Genomic DNA, 22,776 nt, shown 5'->3' with positions numbered 1-22,776 from the left:
CTTTACAACGCGGTATTTACAACGAATACCGTTACAACGCATAGCGCTTAGAGGTGCTGGATAGTGGTAAGTATAATTTTCTATTCCAACTCCAGTCCCCGTGGACACTAGGGAAGGTGTTGGATAGAAAATTAAACTTATTCCCTATCCTAGAGCGCCCCGCAGCGCAATGCGTTGTAATGGTATGCGTGGTAATGCCTGCGTTGTAATGGTAGTGCGTTGTAAAAAATGCGTGCTAAAGGTTGTATACCATTTAGCACTGGCAATACATTGCACGTGTCCCCAGAAATAAAAATAATGATAATAATAACTTCTTTTTTTTATGTAGCGCTTTGTACATGGTGCCTTGTGTGAAGAAGAAACGTGGTACCTTAAAATTCTTAAAAAACAGTGGGTCTTATTTACAAAAAAGTGACGCAGCGTGGTACCGCCAGCCATTTGTATGCGCCACGCAGCGTCACTTTCAAAGCACAGGGATGCTGCATATTTACAAAAGTATGTCGTATCCCTGTGGATTCATCTGTACTAGCGCACGATTGGCTGCCATGTGCCAATGCAGGCGCCCTTGTGCCATGATGCAAGGGTGTCTGCATTTTAGGGGACATTGGGCCAGATGAACAGCCCTAAACTGCATGCGCCAACGGGTTAGCTACCCGTTTGCGCATGCAAAATTGAATAGGGCCATGTACAATTCCTATTTACTGAGTCCCAATTTTTTTGCGACTCGCTAAATAGGAATCGTTACTCGCTATTAGGAAGGGGCGTTTCAAGGGCGTCCCTTCTTAATAGCGACTATCTACCCCATTTATGAATGCTTTGTGACTACAATTGCGGTCACAAAACACTCGCAATTTACTGCCCTCTTCATGAGGGTGGTCATGCACTCCCAGATGGTAAGGAGTCCCCCGGGACCCCTTCCCCTATGCAAATGCAGGGGAATATATTTTTATGGGGCGGGCAGTGGTCCCAGGGACCACTAGCTGCCCTTAAAAATTGGAACGAAAATGTTTATTTTTTTTGGTAAATGTATCCCGTTTCCTTGAAGGAAAATGTGATGCATTCACAAAAACAAACTGCTTTATTGAAAAGCAGTCCCAGACATGGAGGTCTGCTGAGCCCAGCCGGCCACCATCAATGGGATGGCCAGCCATTCCCAATGGGGTCGCAAATTACGAGTGCCTCATTAATATTGATGAGCATACAATTTTCAACCTCATTGGGAATTGCAAAGTGTCTCAGACACTGTTGTAGATGCCATTTTTCGACACGCAAATTGTGATTCATAATTCAGAGCAATTTGCGAGTCGCAAATTGTCATGGTCTTACATCTGGCCCTATGTTATTTGTGCAGGAAGGGACACGTTCCTGCACAAAAACAATCATGTGAGGTGTTTTCCTTTTTCTATTTGTGCTTCAGAATGCTGCACGCATAGAAAGAGGACAAAACAAGGAGAAATATGAGTATTTCTCCTCGTTGTGACTCCTTACACCTCCCCTGGGGAGGCATGGGATTCTAACGCATTCCCAGGTTTATGAAATGTTGTAAATCTGGGAATATGGCAGATACCCACAGCAACACCCTTGGAACGCCCCTTTCACGCAAAGTGCTGTGTAAAAAGGAGCTGTATTTACAAGGCCATGAAAACCCACGCAGGGTAACTTTATGTGGCCTTGTGAATATGGAGCACCACAATGTGCCGCTGGTGCATCAAAAAAGTGATTCACCGGCAGCACAAGGGGCTTGTAAATATGCCCCAAAAGGTTCACAGGTGTTCAGTATAGGTCCATGTTGCATGGATCCATGTCAGATTTTCTTAATTTTCAAATTAGGTACATGCATTGTGCCTACATTTAACTACATTGCATTGTAAGTAGTTACCTTAAAAATCCCATTCATAAGACTTTAAATGTGAAACCAGTACCAGGTGCAAGCCAAGTTTTCAGACTGATCACTTGCTGTGTAAGTGAGTTTCCACAGTTTGCAAAATCATCGAATGTGATTATCGTGAAGACTGGATTTGGACCTAACTTTAATGAGCACCTCTGAAAGTGTCATTAGAACTACATTGCAGGTGATGAAAGATGGTTATACATGAATAGTATAATGAGACTGGTTTATATTTATATCAAGACGCTAGTACCAATTACTTTGTGAACGTAAAGTCTGAATTTGCAGTACACAAAGGTGAAGTGCAATTCGTAAGCGCAGTAAGAAGAAGAATGCAAGCATTGCAAAGCCTTACCAGTCACAATGGAAAGGAGATGGCTAAGGGGCGGACCTCACCAATTGAAGTTTGTCAGGGAATTCACAAATGCTTTGTGATCACTTTTACAGTTGGAAAGCATGGAATGCTTAGCATTTCATGGCAAGGTCCGGAGGCCAATATTATGCATAATCCTTTATTGCTTCCCATAAACAACAATGAATTAGAATACATCAAAAACTCTAAAACTCTAAGAACGTAGAACATGCATTAAATCCTACACAAGTTGCCATCTTCCATCTTTTGTTGCTGCTCATACACAGATAAGTACATTCTTTTGTCCGTAATTTGCATATGAGAGATTTGAGATTAATATTGTGGATTTAAGTATTAAATGAGCCAGGGTATGAATGGACTGGAGTATGTGGTTGTTTGGGGTTAAGAGTCTTTGAGTTTTAATGTTTCTGAAGGTTTTAATATGATGAAAAGGCAAGGAACGTAAGTCTTGTATGTGCAGGGGATATTGTGTGTTTCATGGCAACATTTTAATGAGGCAGAAGGCGTTATGCGTGCAAAGGACTTTTAGCTAAGTTAATGTTTAGGCTTACTGGTAAGAGGCTCCTACTGTTAGTTGTTTGATGCACACGAAGTCCGTTGGCAGCGTGTGTCTGCCGCACGAGGCAAAGGATGTGAGCCTCAGGCAGGGCAGTACGCGCGCTAGGCTTGAGAGGGTAAAATGTCCGCGTCTGCACTCGAGGTAGCCTCGGGAGAAGAAGGTATTTTGTTTTTGACAATGGAAAGTCACCGTAGATTGACATCTGACGTACCTGTACAAAAGGGGATGGTGATGGACGGAGCATCTGAACCAATCCAACACTCACACCCAGTCAACAGATCTGGGTTTAATCCATCACCGTTCTTTAGCCCACTGTGCCACCCCAGTTCAGACATGGCCATATGCAAATCAGTCTGACCCTTAGCCTCATGGGAACACTCCAGCCCGAACTGCCAAGCCATGCCTTCCCTGGACCGGAAACAAGCTTCCGAGGACCGGTTTCTGGCATTTGAGCCGTCTTCAGCCCGGCTTGCTTGAATCCAGTGGCAAAGTGAGCAAGGGACTCACGTCTGAGCATACCCTGCCAACTTATGGCGAACAAATCTGACGTACAGCAGTGATTTTAGGAAGTATGGAAAAGGCATATTAAACTAAGGAAAAGGGAGCAGCCATGTTTTGGGGATGAATGCAATGCTTTTGTGTGACAGAGGGATTTATTTGGTTCAGTCAGAGATCGGGCAGTTGGGAGTTGCAAGAGAGTTTAGGGGATTTTCAATTAAAAAAACGATATTTGACAGAATATAGTCAGAAGAGGAAAGTGGTGAAAATGGAACAGAATGAGGGAACAGGTTTTGAGGAAACGTTTAAACAGTACGAGAATTCCCCCTGCTTCAGTATTGATTTGTCCCAGAACTCCTGGAGTGTGTAAAGAACTTCGAGTTCTTAGTGACGTTATTATGTTCACCATTACGTCAAACTCGGCACCTTCCAGGTATAAATATGTCCTCATCTGCCCTAGCAAAACACACGGTGGTTTCTGGAGCAGATCGACTAACTACTTGCCCGACGCCCTGCTGTATGCGAGTGTCGAAGGAAGCCGACCCTCCCGCTGACGTACTGAGAGAGACGCTGTCTTTTCGCCTGCCGAGAAATCCAGCTCAAGTGTTTCCCTGCTACTCTTGCGGGTTACTGGGAGATCGAGTCCTGAGAGAGAGATACAAGACCTCCTTCATTCTATAACCAAGGTACGGAGCGGATTAGACCCATAGAGAATTCTTGGATAGATTCTTGGCAGAAACTATTTAACTCAAGCTACACCTCACTTACTTCTTCCCTTGTACTAGACTAAGGTTAGGTGCACGGGGGTAGGCGTATTTTAGATGCACCAGTTGAGTACTTTTAGTCATTATTTATCATTGTATGTATTTTATCTATTTATGTATCTTATGGCTTAGAAACCATATAAATACTTTTACAGTATTATTTCATAATACTCTTTTTACTGTACGCACTTTACTTCATAGCAAGTATTACGATTGTAGCAATTCACTTCTCTTGCATGGGAAAGAAGACTGCTCAATAAATAACCTTTTTATTGAAAACGCCTGTCTCTCTATTTCTCTGCACTTCTGGTGAAACGAAGCATGCACGATTGACTGAGTGAAATAGACATCTATTGTTTCCGCGACTCTGGAGATATATTCCTTATTCTTGGGGAACAAAGTTGTCATGTTATATGGTTGTCAGAAACGAATCCCTTCTTGTGTATTTGAGAAAGTTTCTAGTGACCTCTGAGCTAGCTGGCATTCACAATTAAGTCTAATATACTCAATAGAGACCTAGTCGACTTCAGTCCTACGTCTAAACTATCGTTTATGTTATTCCAATGCGCAGAGCCTATTGGGAATATAGGAACTACACTACATGGCGCCCAACGTTTGGTAAGGCGATAATTTAAAGCTAGATACTAGAGTAACTCAGTCGTGCTTTTCACACAGACCCCTTTTTCCGTAAAAACTCCAATAGACGTCTGGAGTGGGTAAAAGGTTAGTATCCGCCAGAACTAAATAGGACGAGAATCCTATGCATTAGTTTTTGGTTTATTCAACATTGAAGGATACAGTGTTCCAAAATATTGTGCACCTAATCTTTGTTTCCCTGAAACTTGCTCTGCAAACTTTCATTAAACAATGTCAACTAACGGCGACAACAACGCAACCGGTGGAGCTGCAGTAGATGCGAATCAACCGGGTTTAGACGTTACAGGGTTTAATGATCGGGATGCAATAATCATCCCGATAAATGTAAGAAAGAGTGTAACTTACAAACTAATAAATAGTGGAGTATTATCGAGAGGTGGTACAGTCATATTTGTGGTAGAGGCACATGAATATCGGCAGACAGAGGTATTCTATTCGTGGATAACTTTTCCAGCAGCAAATGCTGTGACACTCGAGTTCCACTACTACAAAGCAGGGGAAACTCCAGCGGAATACATTCCTTTCGAGGAGGTTGAAATTCCACTAACTTACCAGGAGCATCAGCTCTGGTTTAATGGCGCCCTAAAACATCAAAATCACATTACCAGGCTCGGTCCACTAGGTAGACCAGGAGCCACATGGCCGGTTCTAGCCAGCTTTACACCACATCCTGACATTGAAGAAATGTCAGGCAGAGAACTATTAATTCAATTAAAACAATTAATTAAAATACATAGACAATTGGTCCAATATGTCATGCGGACTTTAACTGTCCAACCTGCTATAAAAATTCCACAACACAACCCTCACTAGGGGAACACAAACAAAATTACACCACATACTATACAATCAGTCATTGGTAAATGACCCGCAAAACGGGAACAAATTCCGTTCTGGCTGGCTCAAAAGATTACTCAAATAGAGGCAGTATTCCCTGATTAGACACCTCATGAAAAACACAGAATTCTGACAATCTGTTTACCAATGGGGATTGCACCACATGTGGAGGACTGTGACACTTGGGGAACAGTCTTTGCTTCAATCTACACAAAAACACATGGTGTTCCTTCTATGGCGATTATACCAGACATATTAATACAGATTCCAAATGAATACGGTCCAGAGCCTGCTTTAAATCTAGGTATGAAATTACTGAAAGACTTTAAGCAAGTCTCGGCTATACTACTAGCCAACATAAAAGGAGAAGCAGCATCTGTGGCGATCCGCCAAAAATGAAAAGAAACAGAAATAGCAGACCAGCCTTTTGAACTTGCCAGAATAATTGAAAAATCCTATGAAGAATTAGGTAGAGATAGTTTGGGTAGGAAAACACTAAAATCACAACTAACAGAAAATCCTGAAAAAACTTCTATTAAAAATAGTTTAATTACTCCTAAAAAGAAATGGAAAACTATCAGACAGACTTTTTCTAAAGAGAAACAGTTTCAGTCCAGAGGAAGGTCTTCCCAACGGAGAGATAGATCTCCAGAACCGGGGGGGGGGGGGTAGGTCTCCACAATGGGAGCCCTCTGAGAAAAGATACAACCTTAGAAATAGGGATAATTTGAAAAACCTGACAGATATCAAGATATTGATACACGTCCCTCTCGATCTTTTCAGACTTCCTCACAGAAATCGGAAAGAAGAGGACGGTCAGAACAAAAAGAAGAGCGCGTCAAGTCCAAAGACAAGGAACCCGCTCACCAAAGTAAAAAATCTCAATTTTCAAAAAAGAAGGTAGCAAGCATAAAGATAAAACATGCCGAGGATCCTGAGGACACAACTCAAGAACGCGAGTGGGCCCAAACAATGCTAGACAGCGCAGCAGAAGTAACCATAGCTCCTGCTGAATCTTCTGGAGACAGTGGACACGAATGAGTACATTCAGGTGGAAACTGCAGACACCAGAGTTAGTGTACCCCATAAATTATATGAAATAACATTGCATATAGAAGGGGACATAACTAGGAAAATAAGAACTCTCTTTTGGGAGAAGCTATCTAAAGGCTATGATAGCAGAGAAGGACTGGCCACCTGAATTTGTTAGGGCGTGCCCACATGGCGAAGAAATAATTATGCCTGCCTTCTCAAATCATATGCCAATACATAAAAAATACACATATGCAAGAAAATGGGCAGTGGCCCAAGCCCCTGCATTATATAAAAATCATGTAGGATGGGATGAGGAATCCCCTCACCATAAAATCCAGTTAAAAAATCAACCTACTGCACAAAGGCAGTATCCTGTTAAGCAAGAAGCTAAAAAACAAGTCAGGGAGATCTTAGAGCAACTTGAGTACCAGGGGGTGATTGAAACATGCACCTCACAAATGAACAATTCTTTGTTTCCTGTCTCCAAACCAGACAATTCATATCGTCTAGTATTGGACTACAGACACTTAAACTCTTGTTGTAAAACATTTGCAGTACAAAATTCACACAGTGCAGCACTGATGAAGAACATCGTGCGCAAAAAATATAAAACGACATTAGATATTTCAAATGGTTTCTTCTGTCAACACATTGCACCAGAAAGCAGGCATTTGACCGCTTTCTCAAAATGGGGGCCCAGAGGCAATTTTGCCGTCTCCCCCAGGGATTCAAGAATAGCCCAGGATTATTTTCAACCAGAGTAACAGAGTTACTACAAATGTATGATGATGAGGCATTATCTTATGTCGATGACATCTATCTAACAGACGATGATTTGGACAGGCACTTGAAAAGAGTGAACACCATTATACTTGGGTTCGCATCTGAAGCCACCGCGCCACCAAGAAAACTGCATTCAAGGAACGACTGGACAACAAAGCACACAACAGCAAAGAACTCTTCAACATCGTCAAAGAGCTCTCCAACCCCAACGCCGGAAACAACGACATCACCCCTTCGCAAGACCTCTGCAACTCCCTCGCCTCCTACTTCCACAACAAGATCGCGGACATACACAACAGCTTCAGCACTTAACCGACGAACACCACGACCGAACCACCGCCCCCTACCACCACCCTCCGCACCTGGACTCCGATCAGCACCGAAGACACCGTCCGCACGATGAACTCCATCCACTCCGGATCCCCGACCGACCCCTGCCCTCACCACGTCTTCAACAAGGCCGACGCTATCATCGCACCCCACCTGCGGGACATCATCAACACCTCCTTCGACACCGCTACCTTCCCGGAGAGCTGGAAGCACGCCGAACTCAGCGCTCTACTCAAAAAGCCATCGGCTGACCCCACCGACCTCAAAAACTACCGCCCCATCTCGCTGCTCCCGTTTCCTGCAAAAGTCATCGAGAAGACCGTCAACAAGCAGCTGGCCGCCTTCCTCGAGACGAACGGATGCCTCGACCCCTCGCAGTCTGGCTTCCGGGCCAACCACAGCACCGAGACCGCCCTGATCGCAGTCACCGATGACATCCGAGCACTGCTCGACAACGGAGAAACAGCGGCCCTCATCCTCCTCGACCTCTCCGCGGCCTTCGACACTGTCTGCCATCGTACCTTAGTACAACGCCTCAGCAACGTCGGAGTCCAGGAGAAGGCACTGGAGTGGATCATCTCCTTCCTCGCCGGAAGGACACAGAGAGTCCGCCTCCCTCCGTTCAGATCTGAAGCCACCGAAGTCATCTACGGGGTCCCTCAAGGCTCCTCGCTCAGTCCAACCCTCTTCAACATCTACATGAGCCCCCTCGCAGACATTGCACGCCAGCACAACCTCAACATCATCTCCTACGCCGACGACACCCAGCTGATCCTCTCCCTTACCAACGACCCCGCCACCGCCAGAGCCAACCTTCACGAAGGGATGAAAGAGGTAGCCGAATGGATGAAGAACAGCCGCCTGAAACTGAACTCAGATAAGACGGAAGTCCTCATCCTGGGATCCTCACCCGCCGCTTGGGACGACTCCTGGTGGCCCCCCGCCCTAGGCAGCGCACCCAAACCAACAGACCACGCACGCAACCTGGGCTTCATCCTGGACTCCTCCCTCTCCATGACAAGACAAGTCAACACTGTCTCCTCGTCGTGCTTCAACATCCTGCGCATGCTACGTAAGATCTTCCGGTGGATCCCCACCGAGACCAGGAAGACGGTCACCCAGGCCCTCGTCACCAGCCGTCTGGACTACGGCAACACCCTCTACGCCGGAACCACCGCCAAACTCCAGAAGAGACTCCAGCGGATCCAGAACGCCTCAGCACGACTCATCCTGGACATCCCCCGTCGCAGCCACATCTCCGGACACCTGAGAGTTCTGCATTGGCTCCCGGTCAACAAGAGAATCACCTTCCGTCTCCTCACCCACGCACACAAAGCCCTACACAGCCAAGGCCCAGGATACCTCAACAGCCGCCTCAACTTCTACGCTCCCAAACGCCAGCTTCGATCGACCAGTCACGCCCTCGCCGCCGTCCCCCGCATCCGTAGAGCCACCACAGGGGGACGTCCTTCTCCTACCTCGCCGCCAAGACATGGAACTCCCTCCCCACCCACCTCCGCCTGACCCAGGACCACCTCGCCTTCAGGAACCAACTCAAGACCTGGTTGTTCGAGCAGTAGCAGACCCCCCCCCCCAGCACCTTGAGACCCTCTGGGTAAGTAGTGCGCTATATAAATGCAATGATTGATTGATTGATTGATTGAAGGGTACAAATTCAACTTTAAAAAATCACGGATTGCCCACCTCACTGTCCTATTTCTAGGATATGATTTATCAAGTGAAGGGAAAAGCCTAGCAGACAATTTCTTAGAGAAATGTGCGCTGCTCCAAGCACCAAAAACGCTGAAAAACTTACAATCAATTCTAGGTTTCCTGAATTTTGGAAGAACTTACGTTCTGAATTACGCAAAGAGGGTTAAACCTCTCTACGAATTAATAAAACCTGATTTCAAACAAACTAATTGGATTCATAAACACACAGAAATTTTATGTTCAATACAAACAGACATGTTAGCTAAAACAAAACTGCAAACACGCGTAAACGTACGCAACCTTGTAATACGGGTCATCCCAGGAAGATGCGGATTCACGTACCTGACCTATAACGCAGGTGAAACGGTACCAATACCTTACAAATCACACTTGTACACACAAGCTGAAATAAAATTCACTTCAACTGAGAAAATTCTGACAGCGGTTCAAACTGCTATAGCAAAAGAAAGAGCCCTCGCACAGGGAAAACGCATATCAGTCGTTACACAAGAGCGAGCATTCCAAATGCTAAAGCTTTACATCCAAGATGGATACAATGGGTTAATTCTCTTGCTGCAACAGATGTTGAACATGCTTTTGATCTCAATATGAAAGAACTAGAATATCTAGAATATGAACACGAATTTCCTCTGCCGACCAAAATTCTGCCTCTCAAACAGTATGTCTGCGTAATTTACACAGACGGATCTGCGCAACATTGGATTGCGGAAAAACAAGTATACAATGCGGCATGTGCGATTGTAAAAGGTCGCTGGCGCATAGGTAAATTCCGACCTATGGTCACTAAAACTCAATCACTCAGAAACTGTTCAGCTCAGAGAGCTGAACTACAGGCATTAAAGATGGCGGTTGAAAATGCTGATCGCGAATTCCCCACACTCATAGTGTGCGATTCGTATTACTGCGTCCAGTATTACAATGAATACTTGCAGAACTGGGTTCAAAAGGGTTTCAACAATTCAAAAGGTGGCACAATCAAGCATAAAATGCTTTGGGAACAAGTAGTTCTTTTACAGAAAGAACTACGAAAGACTCACGTGATCCATACACTGAGTCATCAACGTGATGGCGTTCATGTTGCAGGGATTTCATTGGCTGATGAAGCCGAAAAGGCAGCCGTCTACACGGCTTCCGTAGCTACAATTAAGCGTTCTAAAAAAAGAATAGACAGTGAAACGCTATTAGCAGTAAAAGTCTCAATGGAAGGCAATTATGCGGCGTTATCTCTAAATTATCCACTCGGAAATACATACATATTTGATGCAAACTCCATTCCTTTTGCTCAAATCCCTGGAGTGGGGGACAGAGTAATTCCAAAGAGGAAGCGGAGAGTTTTCTTGATTCAAGAAGCACACATGGGAGTGGGTCTGAGGCACCAAGGGATTTTAACTTCCCTAATAGAATTACAACTGAAGTACTGGTGGCCGGGAATGAGCATGCAAATTTATAAGTTTGCAATGGATTGTCAAAACTGCAACAGAGATCGCAGTCATGAACCGGACCGGGAGACTGACAATAGCACAGTCAGTTCAGCCCAGACACCTCTGTTAGATAGCATTAGACTGTCTACATGCAGGCGTCCCTACGGACGAATGCGACCCCACAACTAAAAAGAGAAGATTCATTTGGATGTGGCCCCAGCGCTCGGCTGACGCCAGAACTGTTATAAAAGATTTGCGAGTCTTTATCGGCACATACGCAATCGGCACTCTACATTCTGACCAGGGTCCTGCGTTTAGCTCTCAGGCTTACAAGGAGGCCATGGCCAGCTTGGGCGTTGCATTGCGGTACTCTAGTCCCTTCCATCCTGAGGGTAATGCGGTAGTGGAAAGAAAAAACCGTGACATAAAGCAATCTATAACAGCGAGAGTATTAGGTTCGGGTGATGGGTGGGTGAAACATCTAATAAGTGTCCAACGTAGTCTAAATAATCTGCCAAGAAATTCTCTGGGTGGAATCACTCCTTATGAACTTTTGTTTGGTACTAGAATGATAATCGAAGACCTCGATAGTCAAACTTTAGTGGTGGAACAACAAACCTTTGATATCAAAGATCGTTTGGCTGTTTTACAGGACTTAAATGAAACAAGAAGAAGTCTGAGTAGCACAAAGCTAAAGCCAACGGCCACTGAAGAAAAACCACCTGTCCCAGCAAGACCTGTCTGGATTCCAAAGATTGGGGATCTTGTCAGAGAAAAGATTGCGGTGAAGAAGGAATTTGGGCCTTCTTACAGAAAAGCAGTACCTGTCTTAGCAATCAACGGAACAAGATCAGTAGTACTACCGCCCCTTGCTGGTAAAAAGGAGAACAGAGTTGTATCAATCGACCTGGTAAAACCACAACCATGTGGCCAATAATAAGTAGTAGGCCCAGTGGACTCCCGAGATGTATCAGAAGACCAAACCTTGCTACAATTCAAGAGGTTCAAACTGAGAGACTAATCACATTTGATAAACCTGCAGTGAATAAAGAAGGACTATGCAACAAAGCCATGGAACTTGTGCCTCTTGAAACCCAAATTGCAACAGTTCGTCAAGAAACATCTGTCTACAATGATGTAGCCTCAGACTATACTAATATGACAAAGGAAGAAGCAACTACAAAGATTAATAACAATCCTGATGCAATTCCAACAATTGACAGAACTGCCTCTGGCTATTTCATCAATTTCGATGACTTTTCTGAAGATCCTAGTGAACATGAAGAAAAGCCAGCAAACAAGACACTCAAAGAAAAAATAACAGAACTCTTTCATCAACTAGGAGAAATATATCTGATTTCACCATGGATTGAATTGTGGATTGTGTTAGGTGTACTTTTCCTCCTGCTCTGGCTCATTTTGGTTTTAAGCTTGGGAAGAATGATTGATGGAAAATACAGTACAATGGACACAGCAAGTCAGAACATCAACTTGGTCCTAAAGCCTCACAAGTCATCTCATGTTGAAAAAAGAGACCTGTCATCAGCAAACATCACAGCCATTCCTATACCTGGTGGTGTAGCATGGGACGCTACTGATTACGACATCTATGGCCTGGTTGAACTCTTGAAGTATCTACACCAGTTCAAGGTTTCATTAAGTGACTTTGTCTCACCGAGCAGTTTCTCTGATGATTGGGACTTTGAGACTATTAATAATATGATGTCTGATTTAGAAATGTCAGCAAAGTTTACAAATCATGATTATTTAGAAGGTTCATCTGATTATGAAGAAATGCATTGCTTTAATCATTTTGGGCACCACTATTTGCATAAATCTGCAAAACCTAGAAATGTTTTAACTTATAATCAATGGGAACATTGTCCAACACCGTCAAAAGGCAGCTCGAAAACATTTTATGAGAAATTTCCATACTTCTCAGGGTTTAATGTCACAGATCCAGAAACGTTTTATTTAAAAAATTTGAATAAGACAGGAATGAAAAATATGTTGACAAATACTAAACTGATATATTCTGCAAAATTTTATGAAAAACTGTCTACATTTGGTTTTGAATTCTGGAAAGATAACATTGAAACAAAAACAATCTGGGGTTCCAAAGATTGGCAAGTACAGGGATTAGAATCATTATTCAGAGCCTGCATGATCCCAGAACAAATGATGTCCCTGAATTACACCATTCAACAAACAACCTGTCTTGGCCTAGCTAAGATAAAAGATTTAAACAACCCATCTGTACCAAAGCCTATGCCTGATAGAAATAGCACTACAGATGAGGGGTTAGACGTGTCCCATATTTTACACCAAAACAGAACTAATCCTGATTGGAAAAAATGGTTGATCTGGCCCACAGACACTAATAACTGTCAAGATAGATTCCTGAACAAAACACAGGGGTTCAAACAGAACAGGCCAGACGTAAGATATTCCCAGAGACAACATCCAGGGATAATAACAACATACAGTGTAGGAAAACTATGCCTCGAATGGCTACAGAAATCCACACTACAAGAAATTAAGCAACACTTGACTTTACTTAAAGAAGGAGCTGACTTGCGGCATTTCTTATTGGGACCTCGCAAACAGCGTCAATAACGTTTCATATACGCCGGTATATATGCTGCTTACAACGAGGCTTGGAAATTAACGCATATTGAAACTGCTGAAAAAATACGAGAAATTGATCGTATTAATTTGGAAAAATCACTGTCTGTAGTGGACAATGGGTTAACTACTCTGTTCTCGAGAATTTATTCTTTGGACAGCATTGTATCATCTGCTATTGATATAATAGAACAGGATATGCTAATGTTACAACATGCCCAGTCCCAATTACGTTCTATTGTACAGTTAGGCTGGACGTTACAAAATCTGCATTCAGGCTATGTGCCTTGGCGTCTAATCAACACAACGTCATTATTTTCTATCTTTAACCTTACAGATAAACAAATCTCTTTGGCACAAAGAGGAGCAGACTAAACGGTGCTGAGCGTTGAAAAACTAGAAAGATTACCATTAACAGTTTCTGAGAAACCTGTCATTGAATGGATAATACATGGTACCATAACAATACCAATAACGAGATTCCAGTTTCAATACTGCCTACAGTATATACCAGCAGGCCTGTATGAAAGGTTGGGTAAAGGATACATCAAGTCGACCTGGAATTTACCTTACACACATAGATGTTGGAGTGGGGGTAACAAAGAGGTATTTCTTAGTGGAAAAAAGTGTGAAAAATCACTAAGTGGTACACTTCTGTGTCAAGAAATTAATTTACATGGAGCTGTGAGGGTTCATCTAATGATCTTTCTTGCCACTTGCACGGCACTCCAGCAACACAAATAGAACCTGTTTTCAGTTAGCTTTCCAATGATAGCTACGTTATGTTAAGTGACTACAGCTGTTGTGGCATGTTGCCAGGAACGCCCTATATCATCAGTGTTACATCCAGGGTCACTTGTTGTATGCAAGTATTGTATCCAAACAGCAAGCCAGACAAGGAGGCAACGATTTGGCCTTCATTAAACATCTCTTATATTCTAATTGATACATTAAGCAGAATGAAAGCCATTCGTTTACAAAAAACGGTGCCTTTTACCTCGTCTAGAGAAACGTATGATCTGTAAGTTGCAAGGACCTCAGCAGAGATACATACATTATTATCAACAAACTGCCCCGTACATTTCGTAGAAATGTTAGGTCAAATTTTAAACATGTCAGATACCAGAGGCATTGCACATGTTTTAAGACAATTTTTTCGGGACTATTAGCACCCTTTGAAGCAGTCCTGAGCATTTTACCGAATTTCGTGCACTCCGTGTTCGGCGGCCTGCCTCTCATTTTGGGACTCGTAGCAGGAATTCTATTTTTGTTCCTTCTGCTCAGATATGGCAAGTCCAGCCACCAGCGATACCCAGGTTACCATGGAACAAGCGATCCAGGCACTGCGGTACCGAAATAGGATAACACAGGTCCTCGGCTTGGCTCGTCTAAGAGATCTGAATACCACATGGTTTCTATCATTCAAACCAATCTGGCAAGATTGCATCTTACCTGTTCTACAATGCCTGCTATGCGGAGAAGAATGCGTGTTAGACATCTGTCTCTCACTTCCATCAGCAGTACCTATGTATGTTGATACTTTGCGTGGTTCAGTAACGGCTCATGCAACGTGTTGTCCCCAGCGGCTACCAATTCTGATGACGGCATTCGTTGAGGCCTCACCATTATGACTAGGTGGCGGTAAGGTACGAGATGAAAGCGGCACACAGGTACAACTTTCTGTGAACATTACTGATCCAGATCACGCTGACGGTAAGGCATCTCACATATGCACTATTTCTACTTTTTCGGAAATGGCCCAAATTTCACCTTCTGTGGTAGATGAATTCTTTGCCAGCCTATCTGAGTTAATGTTTTCCCCTAACAACGAGAATAACTCTTAAGAAACAAGCACACAGCGTTCCCCAAACTTTGATTTCGGCCTTCAGTTTTGATAAACAGAACTTCTAAAAATGTTGAACTATTTTTTACTACAAAGAAATTCTTTTTTCTCAATACCAAAATATTTACTTTTTTTTGGCACAGAGTAATCTGCTTAATGTAGAACTATTCTTAGAGAACAAGATTTCTATGTTTTGATACCTAGAGACAATATTTAAACTTAGCCTCTAGTACATGTACAGTATTATATAAATCTGTGATGAAATGGTCTCGACCTTCTCTTCTGCATTAAGAGCCATTTCATAAATGTAATTAAATGTAATTTTTGTGAATCATTCAGCCAGCATTTCACATGCAAAAACTATATGCATTATTTGAATGATACCACTGCTTAGAAAACGTACAGTACAATACTCGATTTTCGTGTACAAACCATTTCAAATGCCTTTTATGTATTTTTGGGGTGGGATTGTAAAACACATGCTTAGAAATTTTATAACTGCTTAGTATTTAGTAAAGATGAACATTCTACGTGGAGTGGGTGTTGTAACGTATAGCTAGGGCTCTAGTGTAATTTTCCCGATTCATGCCCTTATATAGGTATAACTTATCATACCGTTATATAGGCATAAGAATCATGACCATATTTAGACACAGCCAATGCAGTCCAAATACACCACTAAGCTCCCAGAGTACAACGAGTTCTTGAAGACAACCAGCCTTCAGCAGTACGCGAATTCCCCCTGCTTCAGTATTGATTTGTCCCAGAACTCCTGGAGTGTGTAAAGAACTTCGAGTTCTTAGTGACGTTATTATGTCCACCCTTACGTCAAACTCGGCACCTTCCAGGTATAAATGTGCCCTCATCTGCCCTAGCAAAACACACGGTGGTTTTGGAGCAGATCGACAACTACTTGCCCGACGCCCTGCTGTATGCGAGAGCCGAAGGAAGCCGACCCTCCCCCTGACGCACTGAGAGAGACGCTGTCTTTTCTCCTGCCGAAAAATCCAGTTCAAGTGTTTCCCTGCTACCCTTGCGGGTTACTGGGAGATCGAGTCCTGAGAGAGCGATACAATACCTCCTTCATTCTATCACCAAGGTACGGAGCGGATTACACTCTTAGAGAATTCTTGGATAGATTCTTGGCAGAAACTATTTAACTCAAGATACACCTCACTTACTTCTTCCCTTGTACTAGACTTAGGTTAGGTACAGCGGGGTAGGCGTATTTTAGATGCACCAGTTGAGTACTTTTAGTCATTATTTATCATTGTATGTAGTTTATCTATTCATGTATCTTATGGCTTAGAAACCATATAAATTGTTTTACAGTATTATTTCATAATACTCTTTTTACTGTACGCACTTTACTTCATAGCAAGTATTATGATTGTAGCAATTCACTTCTCTTGCATGAGAAAGAAGACTGCTCAATAAATAACCTTTTTATTGAAACCGCCTGTCTCTCTATTTCTCTGCACTTCTGGTGAAACGAAGCATGCACGATTGACTGAGTGAAATAGACATCTATTGTTTCCGCGACTCTGGAGATATATTCCTTTTTCTTGGGGAACAAAGTTGTCATGTTATATGGTTGTCAGAAACTAATCCCTTCTTGTGTATTCGAGAAAGTTTCTAGTGACCTCCGAGTCTAATATACTCAATAGAGACCTAGTCGACTTTAGTCCTACGTCTAAACTATAGTTTGTTATTCCAATGCTCAGAGCCTATTGGGAATGTAGGAACTACACTACACTAACATTATTTAATAATAATTCATTGGTGAACTAATGTATTACTATTGTGACATATGTGTTTAAATATATTTGACAGTTTCTAATATATGTGATTATTTAGTTATTTGAACATGTGGACTAACAACAGTATAACACAAAATTGTCCTTTCTATCCTCAATTCTTATCATCAATGTCTACCTGAACTTCCCATTTGACAAAACAGAGAACCTTTGTGACACTATAGCAGAACTAATCCGCGATCCAGCAACACACAAAATCATTGTAACAGGAGACTTTAATCTTACCAAAGTGGGCTCTAAGGGCTCCTCTGTAAATGGTTCTTCCGTACTATGGCAAAAGGATGCTGATCGTTTTGCCTCATACAACATTACCTGGTTAAAAACTCTTCAGGTGTGCAATCTCCCTGGAGAGGACCTCCCCTTCACAAAAAGGGGTGTGTCCACACAATTATATTTTTACTTCAGTGTTGCTTAGTTCTACATGTTCTATATTCAGTTTTTTACAATGAGAGAAAAGTGACAAACTGCCCCAGGACGCGTCATTCAGTCTGGATATACCGCAGCCATATATTTAATTGATAGGCTACCCTGACTGTCATGACTCTGACACTCTCTCTATGAGGATAGAATGGAGCAAAGGTTCACCAGACAAATTCAAAACATAGCAAGTGTTGATGGCAAATGCAAACTGTTTATCTACTTCACAAATGAGAAATATTTTGTTAGTACTTGGCAAACAATCATAGCTTCTATATACAATCAACTTCAGAATACAATCAGGCTTGGTCATCTCATCACCATGAAAAATAGGGCTTACAAGCCCAATCCTTGGTACTCTACCAAAGTAAAGAGATTCAAAACGACCCTTACACATCCACAGAAAATATGCACTAAGATACAAATTCACAAAGGGGCAGCTCCCCAAATTATGAACACTGCTTTACCGTCTCACTATGTGGAAGAAAAAAATACATTCTAAAAGGGACAATGGCAGACATTGTACAGACTATTAGGCTAGAAAAAAAGTTGGATTCAAGGGGAAATGGGGTACCACAAATAAAAATGGATTGATTGTATAAAATCACTCTAATCCGCTCAAAACGGGGCAATTGACTTCCACCAGCCAGCCAACACTCCAACCTGAGAAATATGACTATTCTGCTAAACTGAGCACCGAAATCAATACCATGAGGGCTATACAATCATTTAGAGTAAATGGTGACCCATTGTCCCATTGGCTTACCAAGCTCCCTTTTCAGAGTAGACACTGAGTATTGGGCACACTGGTTAGCTCATCTGTTCCACCAATCATTCCAGGATTCCCAAGTTCCCTAGTCCTGACTTGGGTCCATTCTACACCCTATCTACAAAAAAGAGATCAATCGGACCCAGCCAACTATTGCGACTAATTCCCTTAGTGGATATTGAAGCAGAGGTTTATGCAAGAATTCTTTTAGGTGAACTATAGAATTGGGTTGAAAGCAACAAAATCATACCTTACTATCAACCCAGATTTAGATAGAGGTGCTCCACCATTGACAACATCGCAGTGCTGTCTTACATGGAATACAATTCCATCTTACCTTTTGGCATCTCCCTGTTGTGTTAACTTTAACAGGCCTTTGACAGCATTTATTGCTGGATATTATTGCACAAAGTAGCTAAATGGGGTTGTCCACTCCCGTTGGTCAAAGCCATTAATTCCTTTTATTCAGAGGGGTAGGTGTAGGCGAAAGTAGAACTGAGCCACAACTTAGCTGAATATTTAAGTACCAACAAGGGCCTCTGAGCAAGTGAAAATCCTGTTGTAAAAATAAACATAGGTTTAAGAAGCATATGGAATTCAGAATTGAATTCAGTACAGAACCACAGCAAGTGCAGAACTAATCCCTTCTCATAACTAGGGGTGGGTGGAGTTCGCAGAATTTTACTCCACGGAGTTACAAGCAAGCAGGTGTAATTCGGCACTTTGCAATGCTCATGCTGATCTTTAGCGCCGGGAGCTTGTTCCGCACTATAAATTTGGCTTGAACAGCAGCATTTGGCATGCCAGAGTATGCTACTTAATTCTGCCTCTCAAGTAGATTTCCTACCCGAGCAGCAGCTTTCCCAACGTGAATGGTCACGACATGCTATGACTACTGGCGTTGAGAAAATCTTGCTGGTTAGATTTTTTAGTGCCCAAAATTCACACTAAGGGATGCAAATTCTCACTCACTGGAACTCCGCGATACTCAAAGTGGGCAAAAGTCCACAAACTCTACTGGCGGAGCGGAATTTCCTGCCCACCCCAACTCATAACCACGGAACCTACAGTCCTGCTATATATTTGTAAAGGTTTTTCAGTGCAGTAACATGAACATGCAGTTTATATTGTCTGCAGGATCAACTCGTTAGGACTCTTAGATAAAATCTGTTTTATAAGACAGGATAATGAGCGTGGTGAGCCCTGACTGGTCCAGATTCTGTAAGTCTGTAGCTCTTGAGATGATACATAATTGTTTTTTCTCTTTGGATTCTGGTGTTGCTTTAAGAGAAGTCTTTGTACTCAGTATCTTTATCTCCAAGAAGCCAAAACTGAAGAAACAAAGTATTATTTCTAAATAATTAGGGTTTATGACTTAGTTACATTTATTGCTTGTTTTGAAATTCATGTGTATACTGTATAATTTATTGAGAAATGGGTAGGTATTGCTTTATTTGTTAATAATTACATTTTCAACATGTTTATTTTCAAAAATGTAATTTAAATTCTTATTGCATTTAATTATAATTTATAAAATACATCAAAAATAAGGATAGCATTTTATGGATCTTTAAAGTAACTATTTAGGTTTTATAGGTTTTCTTGGTATTGTTTGGAAATTAGAAGCATGTTTTGATATACAATTGTTAATTTATTGGTTTTTAATGAGAATTTCACAATCAAACATGGATTTACATTTTACAGTAACATATTTTTATTTCACCTAAAAATAATTATTTATAAAAAATGTATATAACATTTTTAATAGTGGAGATAGAATACGCAATAAAAATAGGGCTGTTGTATATATACATATTTCAGCCAAACATACATGTTTTTTCAACCCTGTAGGTGGGGTAGCTGTCAGAATGGTTATTGATGGTGCCTTCACCATCAATGATTTTGTCCTTGTCAAGAGTGTCCTTGTCAACAGCGTTGTCATTGACAGATGTGTCATTGACAGAGTCTTTGTTGATGGTGTTCTCGTCAACGGCAGTGCTGTCACCAGTAGCAATAAAATGAAGATGGTAAAAAGTTCATTTAAGCTGTCCAGAAAATTAAGTGGCTATCAAACAATGTCAAATCTGTGAAGGATTCAATGCAGTAGAACTATAGAGCAACAGAATGATCCTCAGTATTACAATGTGTCGATTCATATCATGGGTAAATATATTGATCTGTAGTTCTGGTCACAGGAAGTGCCTAAGATTATACTTACACTGGACTGCCTTTTCTACTGGCACATTCTGATGTCTGTGGATTAGAGAGCAGAAAGTGACAAAGGTGATGGTTTTGGGAACGGGAGAGTGTCTCTGGAACAGTGAATATTCTTCCAAATCTTTTAGGTCACACATGGTAAATAATCTATATTAAATATACAAAAATAAGGTACAATGAAGCATAGCCACACGTTTCTGCACGTCATAGGACTATCCCTGTGTCAGGATGTGATGTCAGAGGGTTGGAGTAGCATCATCATAAGCACACTTGTGCTATTCTGAGCACATGGCCCCCTGTCCATAAGACCTTATGCAATGCCATTTGTGTACATTCATGTGTTAAAGTATTCTTCAACAAAAGAAGGACTCATTTGTTTCTAGTCACCTTCCTTACTTTCCATTCTAGGCCAGGCCACCCCAAAAGAGTTGTAAATTATCTGCTCCTTCCAGGTGCCTGTTATCATCCTTTTGTGACATTTAGTGAACTCTCGCAAAATAGAAACTTTTCAGCTGGTATCTTCGAATCCTGGGTATTTATACCTCCTACTTCTCTTTCTCAATGCTTCACAACAGTTCCAGAAAAGCTGGTGGTTGCAATACTCTATATCCAGACTTCCTTCAACTGGAATGCATACCTACGTTTTAGAATTAGGCTCCGTTTGGCATCAGAACTTGACACAGGACACCAGGACCTGAGATAAATCATGTAGGTTTTGGTAAGGGGCTCTACAGTGGTGTTGAAACCCAGAGTATTAGCACTATCGTTTGTGTGCAAGTAGGTCCATTTCTAGTGGTGACCTAGGGGCACATGCATCAATTTTGCATTTTGCGATTCCTTAATTGCGAAAAATAAGGAATCGCAATTAAGGAATTGCAAACTGCAATGCATCAAGAAATCTCTATAAAAATAGCGATTTCTTAAAGGGCCACATGCATCAACCTATTTAGGAAGTGCAAACGGTGCGAATCGGTAAATTCGGCCGTTTACGATTCCTAAATAGGTTTTTGGGATGCATCAAGCATTTTTGGCAAAATCGCTATTTTTAGCGAATTCCAAAAATGCGATTGCTTTTAAGGAATCGCAATTTTGCGATTCCTTAAAAGCAATGCATGATTACTTTTAAAATTGCGAATTTGCAAATAGGGGGTGCAAATTACCACAAGGGTGAACCTCGTGGTAATTTGCGAAAATGCATTAAAATGCACAAAATTGCATTTTAAAACACTGTCATGTTACAGACACACATGTCCTTAGGACATGTGTGTGTGAAACATGCACTTCAAAATACATTTCAGGGGTGCAGGGGGGGGTCCTTTGGCCCCCTCCCCCCTGCACCCATGGAATGCATTAACATTTTGTGAATCGCAAATAGAAATTCGCAAAATGTCAATGCCTTCCCATTGATTCCTATGGGCCTTTTGGCCCATAGGAATCAATGGGAATTGCGAAATCGCAAATTGGAATCCGCATAATATTTGCGATTTGGTAAAAATTGCGATTTTTACCGAATCGCAAATTTTATGCGATTTAAATCATGCATCCCGTTTTGCGATTCCTTATTTGCGATTCCCTAAAAATCGCAAATAAGGAATGGCAAAACCGGACTTTGATGCATGTGGCCCTAAAACCATTTAAGGGCTAAAAAGCTTGATGTAACAATGTTGCAAGAGATTGGGAGTCAGGTGAGTGATTTCTACTTTTATTTTTTCTGTAGTTGAATGCGCAAGGTGTCTTTCTTAGTTATTTACTCTATATTGTTTTACCGTCTTTGTTTTAGTTTATTGTATATTCCCTGAAACCTTTGCATGTGGTTATCTGACCTACTGGCAGGAATCTATCGTTTTGTCAGTTATCAGAAGGCCACAGGAGACTGCCTCTGCCTCTGCAATCATGCTAAGGGAAGATCAGGTTCCTTTGTGGACCTGACACTCTGTTTTGTGCCTTTAAAATGGGGATTAATATCCATTTTAAAGGCATCAACTGTTAAAGTAATGCTTCAGGAAAATGGAATAGAGCTTGAAAAAGTATATCCGGTTTGGTATCTTAGATAGTGAATTAGTATAAATAGATCTGACTGGGCATGTGCTGCTTCAGTTACAGGCTGCTAAATGTAAAAATCTCTTTTGGACAATCAGTATGTGATTGGCTCTTCATAATGTGTGTTATGATGGTTAACCTTCACTTGAAAAAAATCTAATAAGTGTGT

At 41.9% G+C, this 22,776-nt stretch overlaps 1 protein-coding gene across 1 annotated transcript in view; it reads right to left on the bottom strand.

The window, feature by feature from the left end:
- MYO1H (myosin IH) overlaps positions 1-22,776 on the bottom strand; it is a 655,926-nt gene that overhangs the window by 288,885 nt on the left and 344,265 nt on the right. The gene's annotated exons all lie outside the window — the stretch shown is intronic.

This window comes from Lissotriton vulgaris, chromosome 11 (assembly GCF_964263255.1).
Source record: "Lissotriton vulgaris chromosome 11, aLisVul1.2, whole genome shotgun sequence".
Lineage (NCBI taxonomy): Eukaryota > Metazoa > Chordata > Amphibia > Caudata > Salamandridae > Lissotriton > Lissotriton vulgaris.
Note: the sequence above shows the minus strand (reverse complement) of the source record. Positions and strands in the feature narration are given on the sequence as shown.